Source organism: Chiloscyllium punctatum, chromosome 42 (assembly GCF_047496795.1).
Source record: "Chiloscyllium punctatum isolate Juve2018m chromosome 42, sChiPun1.3, whole genome shotgun sequence".
Classification (NCBI taxonomy): domain Eukaryota; kingdom Metazoa; phylum Chordata; class Chondrichthyes; order Orectolobiformes; family Hemiscylliidae; genus Chiloscyllium; species Chiloscyllium punctatum.
In genome coordinates this window covers 31,346,339-31,373,453 of record NC_092780.1, presented here as the reverse complement: position 1 = coordinate 31,373,453, position 27,115 = coordinate 31,346,339, and the positions used below count along the sequence as shown (strand labels likewise).

Here is a 27,115-nt window from a genome sequence, read left to right as displayed (position 1 = left end):
ACCATGTTGACTTCCCATGTTTAGGTATACCTAATGCTATGGTATGCACTCCTGCACTCTCCACCGAACTAGGGTTGATCCCTGGCTTGATAGTAATAGTACGCTGGGCTATGAGGTTAGATTGTGGAGTACAATTCTGCTGTTGCTGATAGCCTTCAGTTCCTCATGGATGCCCAGTTTTAGGTTGCTAGATCTGGCTTGATGGGGGAAAGACCATAAAAAAAAACAGGAATACATGAAAACAAAATACTGCTTGTGTTCACAGAATTAACTGGTTTATTACATTCTTACTGTAAACAGAGACATCTTGCACTGAGCAAACATTACTAAATGTTTTACTCCTTTAAACACATTCCCTTTATGCAAGTGAGATTTATCATCAGCTTTCCAATTTTCAAAATGGCCTTCATATAAAACAGATATTTGTTTCCAACTTCTGATTTGTTCTGCATTGTTCAGTTTTGAAGATAATTAAACTGATAAAGATTTGAGATTTTTGTTCACAATATCTCCTTAGGTTCCACATCACTGCTCATTTCTGCAAGTTGTATCATATTCCTGTCACATAATTTATGCATTTCTAGGTACCAAAACACAACAATGTAGACTCCCCTAGACTCAGCTTTGAACCAGGTCACTCTAAAATGAACAAGTAGTGCAAAGTTATGAATTATACATAAACCCATAGACTACTCGATGTTCCCACTGAAAAGGCCTAATTTCTTATTAAGTGAAATAGGCTATCACACAAAAATCAAAATCAATTTAATAAAAATCAAAAGATCCGTGGGTGCTGTAAATCAGAAAAAAACCCAGAAATTGCTGAAAAAGCAAGGGGCATTCTGAGGAAGGGTCACTGGACTGGAAACATCAACTCTGATTTCTCTCCATAGATGCTGCCAGCTGTGCTGAGCTTTACCAGCAATTTGTTTTTATTTCAGCTAATATGATGGCTGGCCCAACACTTAGTGCTGAAGTTGAATTCGGATTGTGAATCGATTCTCAGATCAAATAAGCTTCTCAAATACAATGCAACCACATTTGCAATTATATAAAAGGCAAAAGGCATTTCTCAGTAGGGGAGTACAACTGTGAGAGGTAGACTTTGCCAGCCAACTGAGAATATCTGGAAATTTGAATCAAAATGGGAATTCAATGCATATTGATATTTTAATAAACTTTACTTAAACTAAGATCTCAGCTGGCATCGTATTTGAGTTTACCAAAGTAAGTTTTAAAAAAAAAAAGGGTGCTGAGAGAGACATTGTGAAGGATGGAGAGGAGATGCTATTTTCCATTACATTTTTCAGCCTTCAGCTGAATTTTCTGCAGTGATTACCTTTATTAGAAACTAAGTATCATGAGCAAGTATTGTATTATTTCATTAGTATCGTAAAGCTTACTAGCAGTGCCAAAACATTTTGTGAGGTGTATGCTATATTCATTATAATCAATTAATTAGCAATGACCAGACAGGAGATGGCAGGGCAAATAAGGTGATTGCAGAACATAGGAGATTCTGGCATGGATGGCTGTGAAACAGTGATAGTGTCCCAGCCTTTGAGCCAAGAGACTCAGATTCAAGTATCACCTGCTCCACACAATAACATCTCAACAGCTTGATTAGAAAACACAGAAGAGATTCTGGTTGTTGATAAAACCCAGGGCAAACATGTGCAAGTACTGAAGGTCAGATTTATTGAGCTGGAGGCCAACCGGCAGACACTACAGTTAATTAGGGAGGGAGCAACTTACTTAACCCTTCATTTCAGGAGATTGTTCTTAGGTATGCGAGTGTCTTCTGATTTGGACAGTGGTCAGAAACAGGAAGGTCAGACTACAGATGAGGCAGGCAAGGGGAACCAGAAGGCAGGAACCAGAGCCTTTGCAATATTCCAACTGGTCTGACATTCTCAGCTCAGCTTTAACTTCACACTTTTAAAATGCATTGCCTGAGCTGAGAGTTCACTTTTTTTTAAATATATAAAACCATAAGTTATCTCAGAAATGTGACTTGAAAAAGGAGTTCTGGGATTTACATATTAATCAATTGAAACCTGCAACCCATCCTAAAAAATGAAAGACTTAACAACAATCTAGGTTTGTTCAATATATCATATCAGTTGCATAACAGTATGATCTTGTGTTATGAATTCTGTGTCTTATGATCCTGCCCCAATGGCTATCTGATGAAGGAGCAGCACTCTAAAAGCTTGTACTTCAAAATAAATCTGTTAGTCTATAATCTGATGTTGAGAGAGTTTTAACTTTGTCCACCCCAATCCAACACCAGCACTTCCTCATCATCTGAATGATGATGATGAGAGAGTTCCACAGTGGATTAGCTCATTGGCAATGGCACCATGATATAGGGAGCCTTTAAAGATTGAGGAGCGAGGAGGAATGTAGCAGTAGCAGGAGACAGTACAATGAAGGGAAATTGACACAGACACTGATTATGCAGTCTATTTGCAGTGAAGAGCGCAAGTCCAGACAGCTGAGTGTCTGTCAGGTGCCAGGGCTTGGGATACCTGCTGGGCTGGAAAAGTAACCCTGCAGTGGGAACGGTATAATAAACAAATACACATGTTTATCAGATGATTGTCGTGCTGTGTGCAGATTTTAGTCAGCGACTTAATGTTTTTCCCCTGGAAAATCAATATTAGCTTTAAAAATGCATATCTCAGTTAATTTTGAAACTTTAAGTTAGACTAACAAAAATGATTATAGCTAGAAATGTATTTTCTAATTTCAACTAGACCACCAATTGGGTTGTATGGATCACGTTACCAATTATGAATTTATGACATTTTAGTGCAGCACATTAGGATAGGAGTAAAGGAATATGATGTAGTGATAAATTTTAGGGGTCATGTGAAATTACCATGCTATTGGATCTCTAAGTGCTAGTGGTTATCTTGCTGAGACAGGAGGGAAACATGCACATCACTGGTGAATTTGGAACGATGACAACTGACTTAAGGCTTTCAAGCAAGACATTTTGTTTTAAAAAAAAAGTTTGACCAATCCACTGTTGGTAACAAAACCAAAAAGGTGACTTGTAACAAATGGAAGCAGTTCTTTTATTTCACTGCTCATTTGTTTAGGATGAAATTTTAAGAACAAAGATCAATAACAAAAAGTCTAGCCCAAGCCAATGCAACCAGAGTACTCCTCCAATACAGTTTGTTTCCACTTCTGCATCACCACTTAATTCCCTTCATGATTTTCCCTTTCCAGTGGTACAGTGAGATACTCTTGAGATAGACTCTCACCCCACTTAGCATGGTCAAGGTGTAGTAATTAAATGAAAAGTCAAATCCAGTTTAGAAAACTTATGGACTAATCTCAGTACATTCAAAATTGAAAATACATTTTCATATGTGAGAGAACATGGTAGGTGTATATATCTATGCAGACAACATTCTTTCCTCAGCAGATTAATCAAGGAACCAAATGACTGGTATCAGTCGCAAGTGTAAAGACACATTATTAATGAATAGTAAGCATCCATTCTATTTCCTCAGAAAATAGTTACATCTTTATCTGATCTTTATGCTAACACTTCACATAAATTCAAGCTTTCATAAACGTTTATTTAAAAGTGGTTTCTGAGATTGTTGTGGTAGTTTTCCATTAGTAGAAATTAGAGTTACAACAGTAACATATGGTACATGGCATGAATAGTCAAGTACGATCTATTCCTTGAAATCGTACACAGTCTTTTCAGTAATAAATTGGAGATGGATTAGGACTAAGTAGGACTAAGGACCTACACAAACATCTAGCCGAACTCAGGTACAGGGTTTTAGTTATATGTTTCAACCATTTGTAGTTTTTAAAAAAAAAGTATAAGCATTCAATAGATAGCACTGTCACATGAATTTTAGAAATAGAAAATGTAAACCCTTTCTCTAGAAACCTAATTCTCTGATCTGAATTCCAAATTGAGAATTAAATGTTACAGCCTCAGTTACACTCACCATTTTCTAAATATTCTCTATATGTAAAGCTGCTCCTTTTAAAAATCTTGTGTAAGCAGCAGAAGTTATGTGCCAATTAAATTAAAACTAGTCATTTTCTCATCAATACTGGTGTAATACATTACCTTTGTAGTTTATAAACTGGGCTCTAAAAAAATTGGTTTTGGTGCACAACATGTGTATCATTAAAACTGCCAGTAAGTTCAACAGAATTATTTTGCAATTTGGATCAGTTTGACACGGTTAAGTCGAATGATATATTCTTTGAATGTTGGTGTCTATTTCCCAACAAAAAAAAAAAATATCAGGGAGAAATTCAAACTAAATATTCTTCTAATCATGGCTTCAAATAAAGCCTTCAAAATGAAATCCAATAGAACAAAAACATTATCAGAAGTTATTATTGGGTTTATTCTCAGATCATGCATTAATTTTTAAATATACAGTTGTTAGCAGATATGTCTACGCATTACAATATTTGCATACAATAACATTTTAAAGCTATTTTAGTACTATGCTTTAAAAGAACGTCTAATTAAGATTTCATGATTAAAAAATGCACTGGAGATACAATTAAGTTACCAGAAACATTTTACACAATTTGCAGTAATTCTGAAAAACTATTATACTGTGGATTTCACTATATAACAAATGCTTTATACAAATGCAAAAAGCAAAAAACGAATTGCTGGAAAAGCTCAGCAGGTCTGGCAGCATCTCTAGAAAGCAGAGTTAATGTTTTGGGTTGAGTGGAAGCTGAGGAAGGGTCACTCGAACTGAAACATTAACTTTGATTTCTTTTACAGATGCTGCCAGACCTGCTGAGCATTTCCAGCAATTTGTTTTTGTTTCTGATTTACAAAAGCCACAGTTCTTTCAGCTTATATGCTTTTTGCAAATTGCTATATATTTCATGGGATCAAGTACAAGAAAAAAATTTTCATCTGTAGCAGCAAGTCAACAAGTAAATATTATGAAAGCAAATTAAAATATTTCAAATGTATATCTTTAAGACTTCAAATAGAAATATGCATCAATGCATGGCTTCAGACAATTTTCAATGGAAGGTGAATAGAAGTTCATTCATCTTTGGAAGGTACTGTTATTATATCACACGTAGCCTATTAGTCATTCTAAAACTCAATTCAAGTAGCTTTCTTTAAGGACAAATAAGCACAGTAAGAAAATAAGCTTCTTAAAACTCCAGTATCAATATAGTTTCCATTTTTACTGGAGTTAAACCAAAACAAACCTCAACTCCAGACAAGTGTGTGGCACCTTGGCTAGGGCTTGGCAGTATTAGTTTGACTTCAAGTCGCGAGAAGCTTACAGAGACTAAAAATCATCAAATCACTGAAAGGACCACTAAAAAAAAAGGGTTACACAGTACCATGCTTCCTCAGTAAAATTTAAACAGGTAGAAATTTAATAAATGTTGTACTAAAAAAAAAGTTATGACACTATGAACAGTCATTCCTTTAGTCCTGGTTCTGCTCTGGACTAAATATATCACCACAAGGAATTGAGGATGATGAGCTGCAGATATTTTCTCCCATGGTCTTTGACAACATGAAACAGAATTCAAGATACCAACTGTATTAGCTAGCCCTAATTTCTTGGCAGATAGTTGCATAATACTCACAGTACTGAAGGAAGAGTTTCCTCCTTTGAGTCAATGTCATTTGTACAAGTTTGTCATTTATTCATTGCACATTATTATTTTCCCCCTACAGGCAATAGGACAGTTAATTTTTGTATTTCCCTATTACTTTGCTGAACCCAATTTATTGAATTACCATTTCACATAATTATGATGAGAAACGTTGGAACTAATAATATCTCACCATTAAGATACTCAAGAAAACAACAAAATTATGGCTGGCAAAATGACTGTGCACAGCAATTCTATCACAGTCTGAAGAGTAATAACATCATAAAGAACACTGATCTCATTAAAATGCTGCTGATAATTTGAACACATTTACTAATGGCGGTCCATGAGCCACAAACCCAAATTTCTCAATCATAAATTCAGCATGGCCAATTATATCCATCTCTACGCAGCTGGCAAGTTTGCAGCATATGCTCAGTACCAATACATCTTGATGAAAATTGGGCTGAATGAAATGGTTATGCATTTAAAATATATGAGAGAAGACTAGACAAGCTATCCTCATAAAAGACATTACACAAGCCAGTTATTTGCCATAAACATGCAGGATCTCCCTACTTACTGGTCCAATGACATCATTTCCTCTTAAAATAAGAAGTGGTTAGGAGTTTGATACAAAGTCACACTGTCCATCGGACTTCAATAATTTATTAATTCACAATAGCAACACTTGATTAAGTTAGCAGTTTTTCTCAATTACCACGATTTGGATGCAAATACAACTGTTATGCTAGGACTATTTTCTTCTGTTTTGCAGGAATCTCTATCTTCCAATTTTCCTTTAATAATAATACAGCAGCACAGTTTTGCATTAACTCTGCATCACATGATAGGAAGAGGGTAGCCTTCCAATGTAAACCAGCAAATTACCTCGGTCAGATGTTAGAAAGAGTAGATTATTTTTGATTAATGAGTTATAACATTTTGTCTGAGATAGATAATGGTCTTATTTGCAAGATGGCCTTTCATAAAGAGCCTGGTTAACTGCTTCACTTTAATACATTGTATATACACATGAATTGAAGTTGAGACTAAAGATATTAACATAATTTGAGAGAATCTCTTGTAGAATTGCTAAAATAATTAACTTTGAAATGGATAAGAGGTCAAAATACTCATTTTGATATGGAAGTAAAAAAAATCACATGAACAGTAAAATACCAGAAGTAGTATTTATTACAGCTGTTAAAGAACATTTTTTCCCTGTAACACAGTTAACATTCTTGTTTAGAATCTGATTACACATTCAATTAGTTAACTTACAAAATAACTGTTTAAAGACCTTCTCTACAAGAGCTGTTCATGGTTAGTACAGGAACTGTAGTACAAAACAAGAGCAATTCTTGTATAATACATATATTATATGCCTAGACTTGGACTATTTTCCTCTTTAAAAAGGATCTGCCTTAATTATATATACAAGTAGCAAATGCTTAACCAGGAAGTTCAAACAACGGCACACCACTAGGCTTGACATCTAGTGGGAAAAGTGGAATGCAAACTCTGCTAAGTTATCAGTTATTAGATAGGGACGTAGGATAGAGACACATTTATGATCTATAATTCAGCAATTCACTGCGCTATCAAATGTTGGAATGGAATCAAATTTGTTTTAAAGTCACACAATTCAATACTTCGAACATGGCTCAAACTTGACAAAGATTTTTGGATTCCTTCATGTTCAATGTTGCAGTACATCAATTTTTCTAATCATTAAATTTATTGTTTGAAATAACAATTTTTACAGAATTTTTTGAGCAAACCCAAGTACCTCAACATTTTTAGTATTTTGAGAATGGAAACATAAAGACAAAATTTAAATATTATGAAATACCATTTTTATTCTTGCTTCAGGATTCTACACTGCTGCTTCTTGCCTTTTTAAAAAAAAACTTGTTAATTTTTGGGAAGGATTTTAGCTTACAAAAAAGATTTTACCAGCAACATTATACAAACTGATTTTCTGACTGTATTTCATTATACCTATGGTTCCTCTGCTTACTTTGCTGCTTTTGACAGAAATCTATTTTTGCCTGGACCGCTGTTGGCCTCAGGATCTTATTGTCCTCCATAATTGTAATCTCTGCAGAAAGCAGTGACATGGGCCATCTGAATCCTTGTCCCTATCTGTGTCCTTAGCTTTTTGCGAATATAGTGTGACATTTATATTATACTGATCTAGCCCTAACCTGCTCCAGCTGGTCATTCCCTGCTTGAGATCATGCTCCCAATTACCTTTCTTTTCTTCTCCTCTACTGGTTTCCAATTACTGGCAAGTTCACTTGTGTTTCAGAACTCCTGGACCCTTCACTTAAGTTGCTTCTGTTATGTGACTTTATCCATCACGGTCTTCCTGAGCTTTACTGCTCTCATTCCTTGGATTTTGCTCCAGCTGCTTCTCCTTCTTCTACTCTAGTATTGGGTCAGTTGTATATATTATGAAATCACCAAAGATCACACTCTAATTATCTTATTTTATATTGAACTATCGCTGGTAGCCTGACTTCTTATACAATTACCTTTTACAACTGCCTCTAAAATTTGAAATTTGAAACTGGACTCAAATGCTCCAAGCTGGTGTTGACAAGTAAACTTCATTATAATCACTAACTCTGACTTTAGCTTTGAACTTACGAACATTCTCTCCTTCATATCCTACATTTACAATAAGGTAATATTTGCATCATCTATAACTACAGGTGAGGTGTCTGATGACTGGAGGGAGGCTAATGTACTTTTAGGAAGGATTGCAAGGAGAAATCGGGGAACCATATACTTCAGCTGTGGGCAAATTGTAGGTGGTGATTCTAAAAGATAGGATTTATAGAGAGCTACAGGGAGAAAAATTGATTAGGGATAGTCAGCATAGTTTTGTTTTGCAAGGAAAATAGTGTCATAAACTTGATTCAGTTTTCAAGACTAGAGGGCATTTTTTAAAGGTGAGAGGAGAGGGATGTTAAAAAAGACAAGGGGCAATTTTATTTTATACAGAGGATGGCTCATGTGTGGAATGAATTTCTCACCACCTGAGGAAGTGGTGGATGTGCCAGAGATAAAATGTTTAAAAGACATTTAGAATAAGTACATGAATAAGAAAAGGTTTGAAGGGATATGGGCCAGGACCAGGCAGGTGGGACTAGTTTAGTTTGGGATTATGTTCAGCACGGACTGGTTGGACCGAAGTGTCTGTTTCTATGCTGTACAATTCTATGATATGGGCAAGAGATAAATTGAGCGCGCCATGGAATTTAAATACTATATATCCAATGATGTCTACATTGTCATTTCAGACCAGAGCCCAATAAATCAACTTTCCTTCCTTCCCCCCCACCCCCCCCCCCCTTCATGTAACTCAGTCACATTAGATTTTATTTTTCCTCAGAAGTACTTCACCCTGCAATCCCTATCTCAACTCTTCAATTTCTTCTGCTTTCATATCCATCTGTCACTTTACTGAGCTCGAATCCCACAGTTACTCAAATGTACCTCTCAACATTCTCCAAAAGCCCCTATACAAGTTTGTTTCCTTATAACCATTAGCTTCAACAATTCCATCTCCCTCTCAACATAGCTGCTGTGGGTAATTTCACCAAACTGCTTAACATTCTGCTCATTCATCCATTGTTGCCCCCAGCAGCTTATCCCAGATCACACTGCTGTTATTAGCACATCTTCTTCCACCATGTCCACTCACACACTGAAGTCATTGTAATCTATGACTTTAGGACAGTAAAAAGTTTTATTCATGGATGGCAACGTCTTGCCTTTTAATCAACCCTCCCTGAAATGGAAGCACTAGCTTTAGGAGCACTGCACCTTCATCACGGGTCACAACCACATGATGAAGGAGTAGCGCTCTGAAAGCTAGTGCTTCTAATTGAACTTGGACTATAACCTGGTGTTGTGATTTTTAACCTTTGTACACCCCAGTCCAACACTGGTATCTCCAAATCATCCCTGAACTGGCAAGCCTTTCTCTACCTCAATCCATTTGCTGTTGAAACCCTCATCTATACTAAATATAATTTCCAGACTTTACTCTCCTGAATGACCTCAGTTTGTAATCTCTAGAAACTTCAGCTTCAAGATTTTGCTGCTCCTAGGCTAAAGTACAAACCTAACTCACCAATCCCTGCGCCTACTAATATGTTGGCTGCTAGTCCACAGTGGCTCCAATTTACAATTTTAATAATTGTATTAAAATCCCTCCATAGCCTCTCCTTTTCCTTTTGCTAATCTCCTCCAGTCCTACAATGCTATCATACATTTTCCAATCCTTTAATCCAATCAGTAGCCATGCCTTCAGCCAACTAAACTTCTAAGAGCTAAGCTCTGGAATTTCATCCTTAAACCTTTTCCTCATTAAAACCTATTTAACCTAAGTCACCCCTAATCATAGCTCCTTCTTTGATTCTGTATCAATTTTTTCTGATTACATATCTGAACTACCTTAAGATGTTCATCTTTGTTAAAAGACACAGGCAATTTAGTTAGTGTAATGTATGTTTCTTTCTTCTGAACTGAATTTCTGTAACCTCTAACCATATCCTGATCAGACATAATTCTGTATTTAATGTGTCACTCATTTCAGCAGACAAAATGTTTGCATTACAATTACTCATTTCCCTTTATTCAATTAAAAAGGAGAGATGTTAGAAAACACTTCTACACAAAGAGCAGTGGAGGTTTAGAACACTCTTCCTCAATGCTAATTCAAATTGTTATATTTAACTTGGAGATAAAAGCAATTTTTATTAAGCAAGAGTATCAAGGGATATGGGTCCAAAGCAAGCATATGGAACTAGGCCACAGATCAGCCATGGTCTGGTTTGGATGATTGAACAAGCTTGAGGAGCTGAATGGTCTACTTCAGCTCTGTGTTCCTTTAAATACAGGCATTAAAAAAGGAATAGAGTAACTTAAATCTCATAACATTTAAGTAGTTTATGTCACTAACGTAAAAGCTGAAATATCTAATGTGCAAATAGTGTACTATAAATGCCTCTTTAGTATCGATTTCACTACCTATAAAATTACATTTTATCAATTGAGGAATGCAAGATAATCTGCATACAAATATATGGTGAAAAACTTCTATATGCCAAAACTTGCTGCTCCATGTTTTCAGTACCAACTTAAATTTTTCCCATTGGTTATTGCATTGCTCCCCAATACAAAATTAAACCCCCTCCAAATTTCAGCCCCAATTCCTGCTGTCATGTATCCTGAAACATGCCTCTTTCAAGATTCATGCCCGATTCTCCCTTAAATCTTAATTACTCCAACAGTTTTCAATGACTCATAAGCTATTCTAAACAAACGCAGCAATTGCAACAGTTGTTGCCCTGCATTATCCAGTGTCTCTCTGTAGACTTAGACAATCAACAAGCCTTCCATTATCACTGTTCAATCCAATGGGACTGTTCTCCTTGTGAGCTCAGCCCACTGATGGTGTTCATTTCCACCCCTGCACAGAAAGTTATGGAATCGCCTAAAGACCAGAGTCAGCCCCTCTTCGTCATCTACACACTCCCACTTTACAACATTATCCATAGATAAAGTCAGCTTCCACACGTCCTACACATTCATGACACCCAACAGTCCCTTTCACTACTTCTCTTAGCGTTGTTATGAGAATATCTAGGTAGAGTGTAACATTGGGGCTGCAGGGATTAAAGTTTAACTGTAGAAAATGTGATAAATGCAATGGAAGCACATAGAAGTCAATTAAAAATAACAGGCGAGGGTCATATTGCTTCAAGGAGGTTAACAGTTAGAAAGGTAGGATCAACAGCAGCAGGTGGGCTCAGCTGGAGATATGGTGTGTACACTGCATGCAATAATGACAGCCCAGAAAGTCATTGTGGAGTTAAAGCCAAGTTAAACTAATTCAGTGAAGTATGAAAAGCTGTAAAATCCATTGTCAGATCAAAAGGAAAATTGTAAAGAAGACATTCTTAAAAACTAGAAGTCAGATTAGGAACTGCTCAAAGCATGCTGCATAGTCATGGAGATGACTGAAGTTTAAGGTGGTTTGCTGGTTTCAATTTTTTTTGAGTGTGTTTGTTGAGAGAAGTTATTGCATTACAGAGTTAGCAGAGTGCTGAAGCTGAAGGAATGACTCTAGGCAAAAGGGGACAGCATGCTCCTTTTCTTCCCTTTTAATCTTCCATTTATTCCAATATTTAAAAACTTTTGGTTCATCAAGCCAAATGAGATTAATGAGCCAGCTCTTATAACAGCCATTATACTGCTGGTCCAATATCCAACCTGTGTGCAACAATTTCAGTTTGAAAGGCCAGAGTGATCAACTTTGATTCAGTACCCTAATACTGGCCTACTTTCATTCTCAATCTCAAATTGAGCTGGCCTTGTACGTGAATCTCAGAATTAGTATGCATACAGCAAGTCATTAGAAAGGCAAATGGAATTTGAGCCTTCACTGAAAACACAGAGTACCAATGAAGTGAAACTTTGCTATAATTGTATAAGTTATTCGTGAGACCACTCCTAGAGGACAGCACACAATATGTCTCTTTTGTTAGGGAGCTGCACACGAGCACTGGAAATAATTCAGAAATGGATTACTAGGCAAACTCCTTGGACACCTTTGTTGCCTCGTGAGAAAAAGGTCAACAAGTTGGGCCTAAAGTCATTGGAGCTTAGAAGGGCTGACATTTTTGAGACACAGGTAGGGTTCTCATTTTAGGGAGGTGGGAGCAAGAGTGACAGTGAGAAGAGGAATTTTCTTCCCCAAACAGTAGTGGAGGCTAAGTCACTGAAGATATTTTGAATCAGATTCTAAAACCCAGCTCATGCTGGTAGGACCATCCACTTTTGTTCCAACAAGGAGGAACAGATTAAAGCAGAACAATATTAAAGTAGTTTATATTGCACAAACTGCCACATTTATGTATAAAACTAGGACACTCAAAAATGTAACTTAATTGATGTTCAGCAGTTTTGTGCTGAAGCTGTTGTGACCCAAAATGACTAATTAATGAAATAAATTCATCATTTCTAGTTGATTAACATTTTTCATTATAATTCTATGAACAGATTTAGACAGATTTTTTGATCTATAAAAATGTCAGGGTTATGGGTAAAGACTTGGCAAATGGAGTATAATGGGGAAAAATCTGAAATTGTTCATTTAGGAAAGTTAATAGAGTTTTAATAATGACATTCAATTCCCTTTGTAAGTCATGTAGAGATGTTATGCTTCAGTTATACAGGACATTGGTGAGACCACATCTAAGTGCTATGGTCAGTATTGGTTTCCTTATTTAAGGAAGGATATAAGTGAGTTGGAACCAAGTCAGAGAAGATTTACCAGACTAATACCAAGAATTGATAGGGGCTCTTATGAGGATAGGTTGGGTAGACCAGGCTTGTTTCTGGAATTTAGATTAGAAAGATGCAACTTAATTGAGTGTTTAGGATCCTGAAATGCCATGACATGGTGCACATGGAGAGGATATTTCCTTGTAGAAGGTGTTATCATTTAAAACAAAGTTGAAAAATTTATTCTGAGATTTGAGGTTTTGGAAATCCCTTCTACAAAAAGCAGAGAGACTTTGAATATTTCCAAGTCAGAGGCAGACAAATTCTTACTAAGCAAGGAGATGAAAGATTCTTGGGGGTCAGTGAGAATGTGAAGTTCAGGTTAGGCGGAGACAATTGGTGCAGAAGGCAGAAGAGTAGACGTAAAGCCATGCAGCCAAAGTTTTTTTTGGGGGTGGGAAAAAAAAAGGTGTGTCCCAATTTCTTCTGATTGATTTGCGTACAGCCTTATATCCTTCAAACTTTGCAGATAACCTACTTTCACCTTCACAACATAATTGACTTGGACCTCACTACTTCATCCTACTGCAGACGGATGTCTGACTACGTTCTAACGTTCCACTGGACAATTTTCTATCCACCGTACTGGAGTTAATCCAAAACTCTGCAGCTCATCTTGTACCACATCAGCTTTTGCTCATGCATCCTCAAACCAAATTGGTTCTTAGGCTTTCTGCCTCTTGCTTATAATCCTTTATTTATAAATCATGTTCACGAGTTTAATTCTTTTCCATTATTTCAACCCTTTTCTTTCATCCTTACTCTGTTTGGTGCTATAGTCCAATCCATGTTCTCCATATTCAGAAACCAGCTTGTATGTAAATACATTTTTCACCTCACCATCAGGAGTTCTCACTACAATCACTTGGGCTTACTACTTTGAAATTTTTTTGAAAGTCTTCCATCTCTCCACTGTTCTCTCCTACAACTGATAAGCAGGGACAATATTGTTGGAGAGTATAACTTTGACTAAACTATTACTCATCTCACCTTGCTGCGTGGTCATCAATTCTGTTTCTTACACCTGTCGCTTTGCCAAAGCATTTTACATCAAAAAGATGCCAGATAAAAAAAAAGTTTCTAATTTATTCATTCCACTGGACCATGTACAAATTTTAAAGAGATCAGCAGTGAAAGCCAGGATTCTAGTCAACACTCAGTAACAACAGTTGCGTTTAAAGTATCTTAGTACTGAACAAACAGATTAACAGTTGACAGGAACACACTGTATTTCTCCAACACTGATATATAAATGGCAGTTGTCCTGTGGCCTCTCCTTGCTGACTTTAATCTCAGCTTGGACCAAGCCTGCAGAGCTGTCTGATTTAAACAAAAGTAAATCTGATATTTACAAACTTTATCAATGGCAGGAGTCAGAACTAGTTGAGGAAAACAAATAGCATTTAAATATCTGCATTCTGGAACAGACAGGGTTAAGAACTACAATGGTATGTTAGGGGGAGGCAGCAGCCTAATGGTATTATTGCTGGACTGTTGATCCAGAGACCCAGGTCACGTTCTGGGGACCCAGGTTAGAATCCTGCCATGGCAGATGTTGGAATTTGAATTCAACAAAAGTCTGGAATTAGGAGTCTAATGATGACCATGAATCCATTGTTGATTGTTGGAAGAGATCACCTGGTTCACTCCTGTCCTTCAGGGAAGGAAACTACCACCCTTACCTGATCTGGCCTACATGTGACTCCAGACTCTCAGCAATGTGGTTGACTCTTCCCAGCCCTCTGGGCAATTAGGGATGGGTAATAAAGTCCTCATCCCAAGAACGAAAAAAAAATTCCAGTAGAAATAAACAGAAACAGACAAACAAATTGCAAGACCCATTCGTGATGAAAGAGTGTTCAACAGATGTGAACACTTATTTCCCCTTTTTGAGTTAAAGGATAGGTATTTAAAAGATAAACAAAATTTAGTACTTTTTTTTTTAAATTGTACAAATGCCTAATTACTTCTACAACTAGAAGAAGCCCACAAAAAAAAAACTGACTCAACAGGCATTAAGACGTTTAAGTAGAGCAAAGACACAATATAGATGGTTCTGAAACTGTGGACAACCCCAAAGGAAAATAACTGGAATTAATGCTCGAAGGTTGCCAAAGGAATAATTGTCAATAATCAACTGAATGTGAAATGGCATTTTTTTACTCCAAGTCAATAGTCATTTCAGAACTCAGTTTTGATCAGTTACTATGACTCTGCCTTACTGCAAATCAGATGAACTGTGGCAATTTAACACCTTTTCAGTTAATCTATTGAGGGAAAATAAAAGATTGAAGTCCTGTTATATCAGAATCCCTGACACTTGTAGCAGAAATATTGACAAATTTGGTTTAACAGCGTTAAATTCCTAACTTGCCAACTCAAATCCTTAGGAAGGTCAAGTGACATATCACCTAGTTTAATCGAGTGCTACAAATAGGAAAGTTAAGATACTATTTTCGGAACTATTTATTTATTGTAAACTTGGGTAATGAAGGATTCATGTGACCTGATCCAAATTCTTAGGACAAGCAGCTTGCATGGCTTGGTTGCTAAACGGTGTACAGCTTAAACTTAGATAAGTCTCACTGGAAGGTGTTAGGAATATCTATTCAACTCCAAAAAAATATGGAGTTGGGAATTTGTAAGATAGAAACACATTAAATACAAGGCCTATTTAATTCACTTTACCACACAGAAGGGCTTTGAGAGAAGAACTCAAAGTAATGTCTGCTCACAACATTTCCTTCAAGATACCCTGAACCTCAAATAAGCCAGTATGCAAGAAGCTAAGAGAAAAAAAAAGGGGGCAGAGAGATAGCATACCCCTTTTCCATTGTTCACCACTTTGACAGTGAGTGGGACCTTGCACTCAAACTAAAGAAACCAAGTTTGTGAGGAATTAAACAAGACTGGAAAATTAGCCAAACTTTAGAAGGAGATCTCCAGGGTAATTCTCATCATAAAAATGTCAATTGAAGGATTAGACATTATCTGATTGGAAAAGAAAGCAAATGGAGAACAGCTTTGGATTGGTTTTGGGAGGATGTAAGTGCTCCCAAAGGTAAGGTACAAATGTGAAAGGGATTTTCAGTCCGTCGGTCAGTCATAGAAATGTACAGCACATTTTTAAAAAAAGGTTAAATTGTGGGTCTTCAAGAGTATAAAACTTACCTACTAAAGAGCCAATTTTTGAGTAAAAGTCTTAACTTGAAATTTTGCATAGTTCTTTTCATTAAAAATTAATATTTTTAATAAGTTATGGTTTCTGTAAGAATTGTAAAATGAGAGCAATTTATATGGCATTTGTGCAGCATCTTTACAAAATGCTCTAAGATTTTAGAAGATTTGTAGCTCAGATTGTGGTTCCAGTTATAAGTTTGCTCGCTGAGCTGGTAGATTGATTCTGACATTTTGTCAACATGCTAGGCACCATCAGTGAGCCTCCATTGAAGCGCTGGCATTATGTCCCACTTTCTATTTGTTTGCCGTGGTCTGTTGTGGTGGGTGATATCATTTCAGGTTCTTTTTCTGAGAGGTTGATAAATGTGGTCCAACTCAGTGCGGTTATTGATGGAGTTCCGGATTGAATGCCAGGCCTCTAGGAATTCTCCTGCTTGTCTTTGTTTAGCCTGTCCTAGGACGGACGTATTGTCCCATGACAGATGTACAGCACGGAAACAGACCCTTCGGTCCAACTCTTCCATGCTGAGGAGATATCCCAACCAAATCTAGTCCCACCTATTGGCACCCAACCCATATCCCCTCCAAACCCTTCCTATTCATATACCCCCAGATGCCTTTTAAATGTTGTAATTGTAATAGCCTCCACTACTTCCTCTGGCAGCCCATTCCGCACATGCGCAACCCTCTGAAAATATTGCCCCTGAGGTCTCATATCTTTCCCCTCTCGCCCTACAACTATGCCCTCTAGTTCTGGACTCCCCCATCCCAGGGAAAAGACCTTGCCAATTTACCCTATCCATGCCCCTCATGATTTTATAAGCCTTTATAAAGGTCACGTCCCAGCCTCTGACACTCAAGGGAAAACAGCCCCAACCTATTCAGCCTCTCCAGATAGCTCAAATCCTCCAACCCTGGCAACAGTCCTGTAAATCTTTTCTGAACCCTTTCGAGTTTCACAACATCTTTCTTAAAGAGGGAGATCAGAATTGCACACAATAGTCCAAAAGTGGCTTAACTGATGCCCTGTACAGCCACAACAAGACCCCCGCCCCCCCCAACTCCTGTACTCAATACTCTGACCAATAAAGGAAAGCATACCAAATGCCTTCTTCACTATCCTATCTAACTGTGACTCTACTTTCAAGGGTGCTGAAAATGTGTTGCTGGAAAAGCGCAGCAGGTCAGGCAGCATCCAAAGAGGAGAAATCGACGTTTCGGGCATGAGCCCTTCTTCAGGAATGAAGAAAGTGTGCCAAGCAGGCTAAGATAAAAAGGTAGGGAGGAGGGGCATTGGAAATGCGATAGGTGGAAGGAGGTTGAGGTGAAGGTGATAGGCCGGAGAGGTCAGGAAGAAGATTGCAGGTTAGGAAGGTGGTGCTGAGTTCGAGGGTTGGGACTGAGACAAGGTGGTGGGGGGGGGGGGGGAAAATGAGGAAACTGGAGTAATGAGTTCATCCCTTGTGGCTGGAGGGTTCCTAGGCGGAAGATGAGGCGCTCTTCCTCCAGCCATTGTGTTGCTATGGTCTATGCTATGCACCTCCAAACTGACCCCACCATCAGGAATATATTTCCCTCCCCTCCCCCATCAGCGTTCCGAAAAGACCACTCTCTCCGTGACTCCGTCAGGTCCACACCCCCCACCAACCCAACCTCCACTCCCAGCACCTTCCCCTGCAACCACAAGAAATGCAAAACTTGCGCCCACACCTCCCCCCTTACTTCCCTCCAAGGCCCCAAGGGATCCTTCCATATCTGCCACAAATTCACCTGCACCTCCACACATCATTTACTGCATCCGCTGCACCCGATGTGGCCTCCTCTATATTGGGGAGACAGGCCGCCTACTTGCAGAACGTTTCAGAGAACACCTCTGGGACACCCAGACCAACCAACCCAACCACCCCGTGGCTCAACACTTTAACTCCCCCTCCCACTCCACCAAGGACATGCAGGTTCTTGGACTCCTCCATCACCAGACCATAGCAACACGACGCCTGGAGGAAGAGCGCCTCATCTTCCGCCTAGGAACCCTCCAGCCACAAGGGATGAACTCATTACTCCAGTTTCCTCATTTTCCCTCCCCCCACCTTGTCTCAGTCCCAACCCTCGAACTCAGCACCACCTTCCCAACCTGCAATCTTCTTCCTGACCTCTCCGCCCCCATCCCCCACTCCGGCCTATCACCTTCACCTTAACCTCCTTCCACCTATCGCATTTCCAATGCCCCTCCTCCCTACCTTTTATCTTAGCCTGCTTGGCACACTTTCCTCATTCCTGAAGAAGGGCTCATGCCCAAAATGTCGATTCTCCTGCTCCTTGGATGCTACCTGACCTGCTGCGCTTTTCCAGCAACATTTTAAAACAAAGAGAATTATGGCTGCTGGCCCCAAAGTGCTCCCCCACTGATACCTCAGTCACCTACCCTGTCTTATTTCCCAAGAGTAGGTCATGTTTTGCACCTTCTCTAGTTGGTACATCTACATACTGAATCAGAAAATTTTCTTGGAAATGCTTAACAAATTCCTCTCCATCTAAACCCTTAGATTTAGTTCCAGTCTATGTTTGGAAAGTTAAAATACCCTATTATTTTTACAGATAAAGAGATCTCCTGACAAATTTGTTTCCCAATTTCCCTGACTATAAAGGGATCTATAATACAATCCCAATAAGATGATTATCCCTTTATTTCTCAGTTCCACCCAAATAACTTCCCTCGATGTATTTCCTCCCTCACTACAGTTGAAATGCTATCCCTTATCAAAAACATCACTCCCCTTGTCCCTCTCTTCATCTGTGTGCAAGGGTACTTGTGATTGGTGATCACCAGCTAGCCACCAAAAAAATGACCATGTATCCTGGTGGCTAGTTTCCTGCCTGTCAGTCCAACCTAAAATGTTTGTTGCAGTCCTTGCAGGATATGTTGTACATGACATTTATTTCCGCTGTTTGTTGGTGCAGGGCCCTTTAGGTTCATCTAGAGATGTTGGTATGTTTGTGGGCTACCATGGTACCAGGGGCCGGAGTAGTCTGGTCATCATCGGATATATGGTAACATGGCTAGAGTCTCTGGAGGTGTTGGGTCTTTGTTTAGATTTATTGTTTAAGAATTGGCAGACTGTGCTTATCGGGTACTCATTGTTCTTGAATGGGTTGTATAGGTATTTTTCTTCTGCTGCTCGTAGTTCTGCAGTGTGTTGTGGCTCGTCTAAATAATATCCTGATGCAGCTGTTTGTGGGTGTTGTGATGATTGCTCCTGTAGTTCAGTATCTGGTCTCTAGTGTGTTGCTTTCCTGTAGACGCTGGTCTGCAGTTCGTTCCACTGTGACATCTAGGAAGGGGAGTCTGTTGTTGTCATCTTCCTCTTTGGTGAGATTTATGCCAGTAAGGATGGTGTTAATGATATTGTAGGTTTCTTCTAATTTGTTCAGTTTCATGACGACAAAGGTGTCATCCACATAGCGGACCCAGAGCTTGGGTTGGATCAAGGGGAGGGCTGTTTGTTCGAGTCTCTGCATAACTGCTTCTGCCAAGAATCCTGATATCGGTGATCCCATGGGGGTCCCATTGATTTGTTTATTTGTTTGTAGGTCTTGTCGTTGAAGATGAAGTGGGTAGCAAGGCACAGGTCTACTAGTTTGAGGATGCTGTCGTGTGTGTGTGTGTGTGTTAACTAGTAGTGACGTCCATGTTTCTTTGGCCAGGCTGATACGAATAGGGCCGTTATGTCGAAGGAGACTATGACTTTATTGTCATCATCTATCTTGGTGTCTTCACTGATGTTAAGCAATTCTTGGGTGGACTGGATGGAGTGGCGAGAGTCTTCTACTAGGTATTTCAGCTTACAATGACGTTCCTTTGCTAGTCTGTAAGTTGGCGTGTTGGGAAGAGAGACTATGGGTCTGAGGGGCCCCAGATTTGTATACTTTAGGTAAATCTGTAGAAACTGTGTTGGATCCATCAGGTTTCATCATTCTCCTTCAGGAGAACTGCAGACCAGCATCTACAAGAAAGCAACACACACAGACTAGATACTAAATTATAGGAGCAATCATCCCAACACCCACGAATGGAGCTGCATCAGGACATAATTTAAAAATGAGCTACAACACACTGTAGCACCCAGGAACTACAAGCAGCTGAAGAAAAATACCTATACAATGTATTCAAGAACAACGGGTACTCTATAAGCAGTCTGCCAATCCTTAAAAACAACAAACGTAAACAAGAAGGCACAACACTCCCAGAGACTCTAGCCACACAACCATACAAAGACATATCTGAGATAACAACCAGACTACTCGACCTCTTGGTACGGCAGCCCACAAACCTACTAAAAAAAAAAGCTACTGATGAACCTAAAAAAAAGACCCTGTATCAACAACCAGCAAAATAAATGTCATATACAAAATACCTGCAAGGGCTGCCACAAACATTATGTTGGGCAGGCAGGCAGGAAACAAGCCAACAGGATACACGAGCACCAACTAAGCACCAAAAGACATAACCAACTATCACTACTATCTATACACACAGACGAAGGAGGACACCACCGACTGTGACAATACATCCATCCTAGGACAGGCTAAACAAAGACCAGCACGGGAATTCCTAGAGACCTGGTATTCAAACCACAACTCCATCAACAATCACATTGATTTGGACTCCATTTACCAACCTCTGAGAAAAAGGACCAGAAATGATATCATCCACCTTAACATACCAAGACACACAAATAGAAAGCAGGACAACACCAGCACTTCAATGGATGTTCACTGATAATGTTACCTAGCATGATGACAAAATGTCTGAGAACAAATCTACCAGCTCAGTGAGTAAAATTAAAAATCAGAATTATTGGCTTTTCTTTGCTGCCAACTTTGGAAATGTGTTTAGATCACCTGGCCAAAGGAGCCTGTCTGCAGTGTTCGTTTCTGTCACTAGTATGCAGATATTTCCAAACCTTCTCATGTTTAAAGTTCATAAATACCAGGCCTAATCTAAATTATATAAGTGATTCACTTCTTGATTTTATTATGGAGAATATTTCACCATTCCTTTTTCAAAATTGGTAAAAACTTAAGGTGAGGAGTCAGATAAGAAAATCTTACTTCTCTGCATTACGACTTCTTTGATATAAGTGGGAAGTATCAAAAACATCTCTGCTCCATTGACATTAATTTAAACAATCCCACTATGGTAAGCAGTAGCAGAATACCAAAACTAACCAGGACACCAAATCAGAGATTTAAGAAAACTGAGTAAACATTTTGCTGGCACCTGCATCACCAAAGCTCTCATTTTTTTTAAAAAAAAGTCTGCAACTCATTCTTTTAAAAAATGAAACTAGACAATGAACTCTGCCTTAAGCCTCAATGCCAGCAAAAATTTCTTTTAAAAAAGAAAATCTTTTAAAAAATCAAAAGATGCTTTCAGTGACTTTTTATTCATTTCTTCTGCAATGACAGATTGTAGATATTTCAAATTGTGCATGTTAACCCATCTTTAGAAGAATAAACACTCAATAATACTAAACGTGGCCCATTAATACTCCCATTGACGTTACATTTAAAATGAGCAATAGAAATTTTATTTGAATTATTGCCAACATAGTCAAGAACATTAATAGTATTGGACTGATATACATCAGTGCAAGGGTTACAATACTTTCTCCTGAACTGTACAGATATTTTCCTCGGGTGACAAAGACTTAGTCAGAATTACCCAAAAGTTATAATTGTCTGTGTCATTTCATTTAAAATTGAAAGCTAAAATAACTGCTAAAAAACAAAGCAAATTCAAATAAGTAAACTTACCATCAATACAGTGCCTTAAATGTTTCACCTGCATTTTCAACTGCAATTAATATTTTTAAGAGTACAATCATAATAGAATATCAAACTACTGTCCAAGTATGCAGTTGAAACTAAAAAGCAAAATACTGTGGAGGCTGGAAATCTGAAATAAAAATGGAAAATTCTGGAATTCAGCAGTTTCGCCAGCATCTGAGGAGGGAGAAACAGAATTAACTTTGGAGACCAGTAAAACTCTTCAGAACACAATACAAACTGGACTCAAAACATTAACTCTGTTTCTCTTGCAACGATACCGTCAGACCTGCACTGTTTCAACTGCATTAAAACAATCTGACTGACCAAAACATATTCAGTATCCAGTGTACAGATACTTTATTTTTGCTTGTGTTTTTCTTCAAAAAGTACAGGTCACTAAGAACAGAACTATATGAAGGCCTGAGGTTAATCTCCAAAATGATGCATGACTAACACTGTAATGGACTGAGCAAACACACTTGGCCCCTGAACCTGCCACAGAGATGTAACACTGAATTGTTTTAAATCAACAACTACAGCAGATAAACAACGCACGATTTAAACAGCAGTAACGCAAGGACAAGAGGGAACAATATTTTACAGCCGGCCGAGTTGTAGCAACAATCAATGCAAGACGAATGGCTAGATCAGAAAAAAGTAGTGAATATCACGACTGGAAGTGATAAATGATCAGTGTCCTCCCGTTATGAAAACAACGGGTTAATTTCACTATCAAATGAGTTTATATATTTTCAGTAGGTAAACACACATTCTCCCATTTATTCTGTACTATCACTCGAGTTAAACAACATTTCAAATCACAGCTCATGAAATAAATATAAATTGACGAATGTACACGGACCACAAAAATCCGCCCACTTGCATTCCTTTAACCTGCTACGTGCATGCAGCTTTCAAACTTGGTTTATAGTAAACCAATTCACAAAATTAATTCCACCAATGTAGAACAAAATAAAAAGAGATGCATAATGTCAAATACAAGTTACACTTCTGAAATTTAGGGGTAATGGTGGTGAATGAGGCTGCTCAACAGTACTGCAGTCAACACAGTGTTAACATACACTCGACATTTGCACAGGGGCGTTAACTATGAATGAAAGTAAAATGCTATTGCCCAGTATACTTTGCAAATCAAGACTTGGAAAGCCGCAAAGCTTTTGACATCAATACATTTTTTTAATATTTAGACGAAAACGACACGAAATGATTCGCTAAGCCTCGCTTTCCCCTCTGGAAAACTGCCACATCTGATGTGGAACTGTGCAGCGGGGAAAGAACTCAAGATAAATTTATGGCGTTCATATTTATTATGCTCCTGAAGAAGGATTTAATGCCTTCATGTATAAGATATACGATTATAAAAGAGATATTTGAATGTCCAGTTATCAAGTACCTAAGGAATTCAAATGAAATTGACATGGAACACGAAATGGGGTTTAGTGAATGTTCGAGGAAGTGATCGTGGAGCATTCATTACCAGCTGCATAGCTCGGTGATGGTGTCTGACACCCATCCCAAAGCCCCTCCATCCCTACCCCAAATCCTCCTAAACTTTTCATCTGCCCCGTTCTGGGGCTGTCTGCTTCCGTCACTCTCATCCAATCTCTTGCTCCACTCTGGGACGCCCCTCTCATTAAGCACCCCTGTGGTGTTTCCCCCCCCCCTCTCCCCACGCTCACAATCGGGGTGGCTGCACACAGGCGTTCTGCCCATTCTCTCCGATCGCAGGATTCTAGGGGTGGGGGAATTGTCTGCCCTGACACCAGTTGTATCCCTTTTCCATCTGGTCAGCCACTGATTGAACAGTGTCCGAACTTCTGCATATATCTTTGGGGGGGGGGGGGGGGGGTGCCTACTCACCACCACCCGCCCATTTCCCCTCCCTCAAAAAAAAGGGGGTGTATCCTCATTACAACTCCCTTGGGGGAAAGTCTGTCACTATTTCGCCTCCATTGTGGAGGGGGTTCTGTCCCCACCACCTCAGGGAAGTGGGACATCTGTCCCGGCATCCCCCCTACCTCAGGGAGGGGAGGGCCTATCCCCCATATCCCGCCCCCACCTCAGGGAGGGGGTGGTCTGTTCTCATATCCCCCACCCCACCGAGATGGGGGGGGGGGGGAGCCTGTCCCCATATCCCCCCAGCTCAGGGAGGGGGGTCTGCACCTATATCCCCCACCTCAGGGAGGGGGTGTCTGTCCCAATATCCACCCCTCGCCAAAAGGGAGGGGGGGGGGGGTTTGTTCCCATATCCACCCCTCACCTCGGGGGGGGGGGGGGGGAAGAGTTGGGGGTTTGTTCCCATATCCACCCCTCACCTCAGGGGGGGGGTCTGTCCCCATTATCTCACCTCATGGATCAGTCTTTATATCACCCCCTACCTCCCTCATCGGGAAGGGGACAGAACGTTTGTTGTGGTGTCTGTCCTCACCCCCACGGGGTGGGGTGTGTGTGTGTGTAAATTCCCTGCCCTCTCCCTCCCATCCAGCACTACTCCCCCACCCCCACCACGAAACAAGAGAGGGGCTGTGTCCCCTTGTCGGTTTACCCCCTTTTCTCTCCCCCCACCCCAAACCCGCTCTTTGGAGTTAGAGGGTACCCGCCCGCAGGTGTCATGAGGGGGGAGGGGGAGGGGGAGGGGGAGGGGGGTTCAAAGCCTCCAAACCCTCGCCCTGTCCCTATCCTGGAGGGAGGGGGAGGGATAGAGGAGACAGGGGCTCAGCCCCGTCAGTCAGTCAGTCACTCACCCGCCGGGCCCGCAGCAGCCACACAGACACTTCCTCAGGCACTGGCCTCCCCTTGGATCCTTCTCACCGGAATAATAATAAATAATGATTCATAATAAACTGGAAGTGTTTGCACTGTTGAAAAAAAAGAGGTGGGAAGAGAAAGGTTGAACGTATGCGGTGGTGGTGGGGGGGGGGGGGGGGGGTGTGGAATTAGTGGTGCGGTTTAACACTTTCCTTCCAGAAAGATCTTTCCCCATGTCTCCCCCCCCCCCCCCCGCACGCGCGGGGGAGAGGCCGGGCCGACGTGGCCTGTCCCAGTGGTTGAAGGTAGAAGGGGGGAGGCGGGGGTGTGTGGAGGGGAATGGGGTCGTTGCCAAATAATGAGCTCTCCATTGACCAGCAGCGGCGGCGGCCGCCGTGCGCCTGCGCACTGGCTGCCTCCCCGCGCACCTTTGCCCAATAGTGGCACCGCCGCGGGGCCGGCTCGCGATCCGTCCCTTCCCAGAGAGAGAGAGAGAGGAAAAAATCTCCCCCCTCAACACACGCACAGCCCCTCCCCAAGAGCAAACTCCCGGCCACGCACCTCGATTCGACTCGGAATTCGGCGGCGGCGGAGCGGGGAGGGCAGGAGGATGAACGCACCCATGACATTACAGATATCCGGCTCCGGGAATTACGACGCTCCATAACCGGCATTTAAAGAGACCGCCGCTCTGCGCCTGCGCAGTAGCCCGCCTCACACCCGAGCTGTCAAGTTGTCAATCACTGTCCCCGGGTCTGGCTACACACCGATGTGTGCACTCGCACACCTGATCTCTGTGTGTGTGTCTCCCCAGTGCAGAGTACATTGAATTCCACTGACAGCTACGTTCTCAGTGTCCCCGCTTCCGAATGTATTTAGTACTGCCATCCAAAACCTGAGTTAGCAACTTTATAAAACTGCTGCAACTACCCATTCCCGTTTCCTAACACTTCGGTTCTTTCTCTGTGACAGGCACAATGTGGCTTTGCTGTGCGAGCTCTTGTTACATGCTGTAATTGCGTCAAATGAGTCCAATTGGGTTCAAAATCCACGGAGACAAGATATTTGCAAACACGCCCTCCGATTTTCAGAGAAACTGTATTCCAAGTGTGCTCATACTGTATTTTTAAACTCGCGGCTCAGCGCTGCAAGTACTTAACAGTAAATTGCAGCAAGTTATGTGTCATTGTCGAAATAATAATCGCATTGGTCTCTATTTGAGTCCATTGTAACTTAATACAGAACATTTAAACTGAACGTCTCTGTTTTTCCCACAGTTATCTGGCAACCATCCCAGTTTGTTCAATTTGAACGTTTCGATTTACTTAAACAGCCAGCCAGCTCCTTACATTTAGTGCCCCTATGCTAGTAGAGGTACTAGTGAAATTGTTATCCATTTTGAAAGCATGTCGCCTTACTTTAAAAATAATTGTACGACTTTGTACCACACAATTCAATTTACAATCTGTTCAAAAGGGGCAACGATAAAATCTAAACTAAAAACGCATTTGTTTATTTTTGACTCAAAGCATCAATATAAAATCACTTTTAGATGAACACTCTGGTTGAGAACTTCAAACAGTAAACAAAACAGCCGTGTCGTTAACAGTAATCGCTTTAGCACATCTATTTTGTACTTTAGGAACCGTCCCTTGCACCTTTATTTACAAGTTTCCAGTCTGTAGAAGCAACACCCCGCTGTAGAAAATGACGTATTACAGCATAGGCACATCGAATTTAAAATTTGGGATTTAAAACAAGTAGGCATTTTGACATCCAGGGGCACATGAATTTTTAACAACACGGTTTACTTTTTAAAAGCACACACTCCGGGAAACCTTGCTTAATAATCAGTGCCATAGACTTGCCCTGATTATCTGCACATCGGTTACTTGCAAGCCTGACCAATAAATCTCTTGCAGTTCGCTCTTGAAGCATGGAATTGGAACTACTGCATTACACCGAACTTGACGTATGTATCCTCCAATGTAAACTTTGACAAGTCACAAAAAAAGTTTACCTCGCACGACTATCTTACCTTTGAACGGATCTTTAACAGTAGAAAGCAAAGATGTGACCTGGGTTTGTGATATAGTGATTTTCACATTACTCATATGTGGGCTGACCTCGCAATCATGCTTACATAGCGTTATAAATAAGCTATACATTTACCACGCATTGTAGGATGGGCAGCAGTGAAATGGAGTTTCCATGGGTTCTGCAGCCTCAGATACTCATTCTTGTAGGTGTTTTCCCCACTGGCCATAGACGTAAGAGAGGAGGGGGTGTGTAGTTTTTGATAAGGGATAGCATTACTGCTGTACTTAGGGAGGTT

The 27,115-nt window shown here is 40.1% G+C and overlaps 1 protein-coding gene across 3 annotated transcripts in view; it reads right to left on the bottom strand.

Moving 5' to 3' along the window:
* The window catches only part of LOC140465868 (zinc finger protein 652-like), a 65,198-nt gene extending 39,743 nt beyond the window's left edge, over positions 1-25,455 (bottom strand). The window contains exons 1-2 of one of the 3 annotated variants that reach the window (XM_072561736.1): positions 25,342-25,455; positions 24,777-24,890 (exon numbers count right to left, since the gene is read on the bottom strand). The gene's annotated coding sequence lies outside the window, so the exon portion shown is untranslated. The remainder of the gene's footprint in view (positions 1-24,776; positions 24,891-25,341) is intronic. The other 2 variants (XM_072561737.1, XM_072561738.1) reach the window with 2 other exon arrangements.
* Between the last annotated feature and the right edge of the window lie 1,660 nt (positions 25,456-27,115).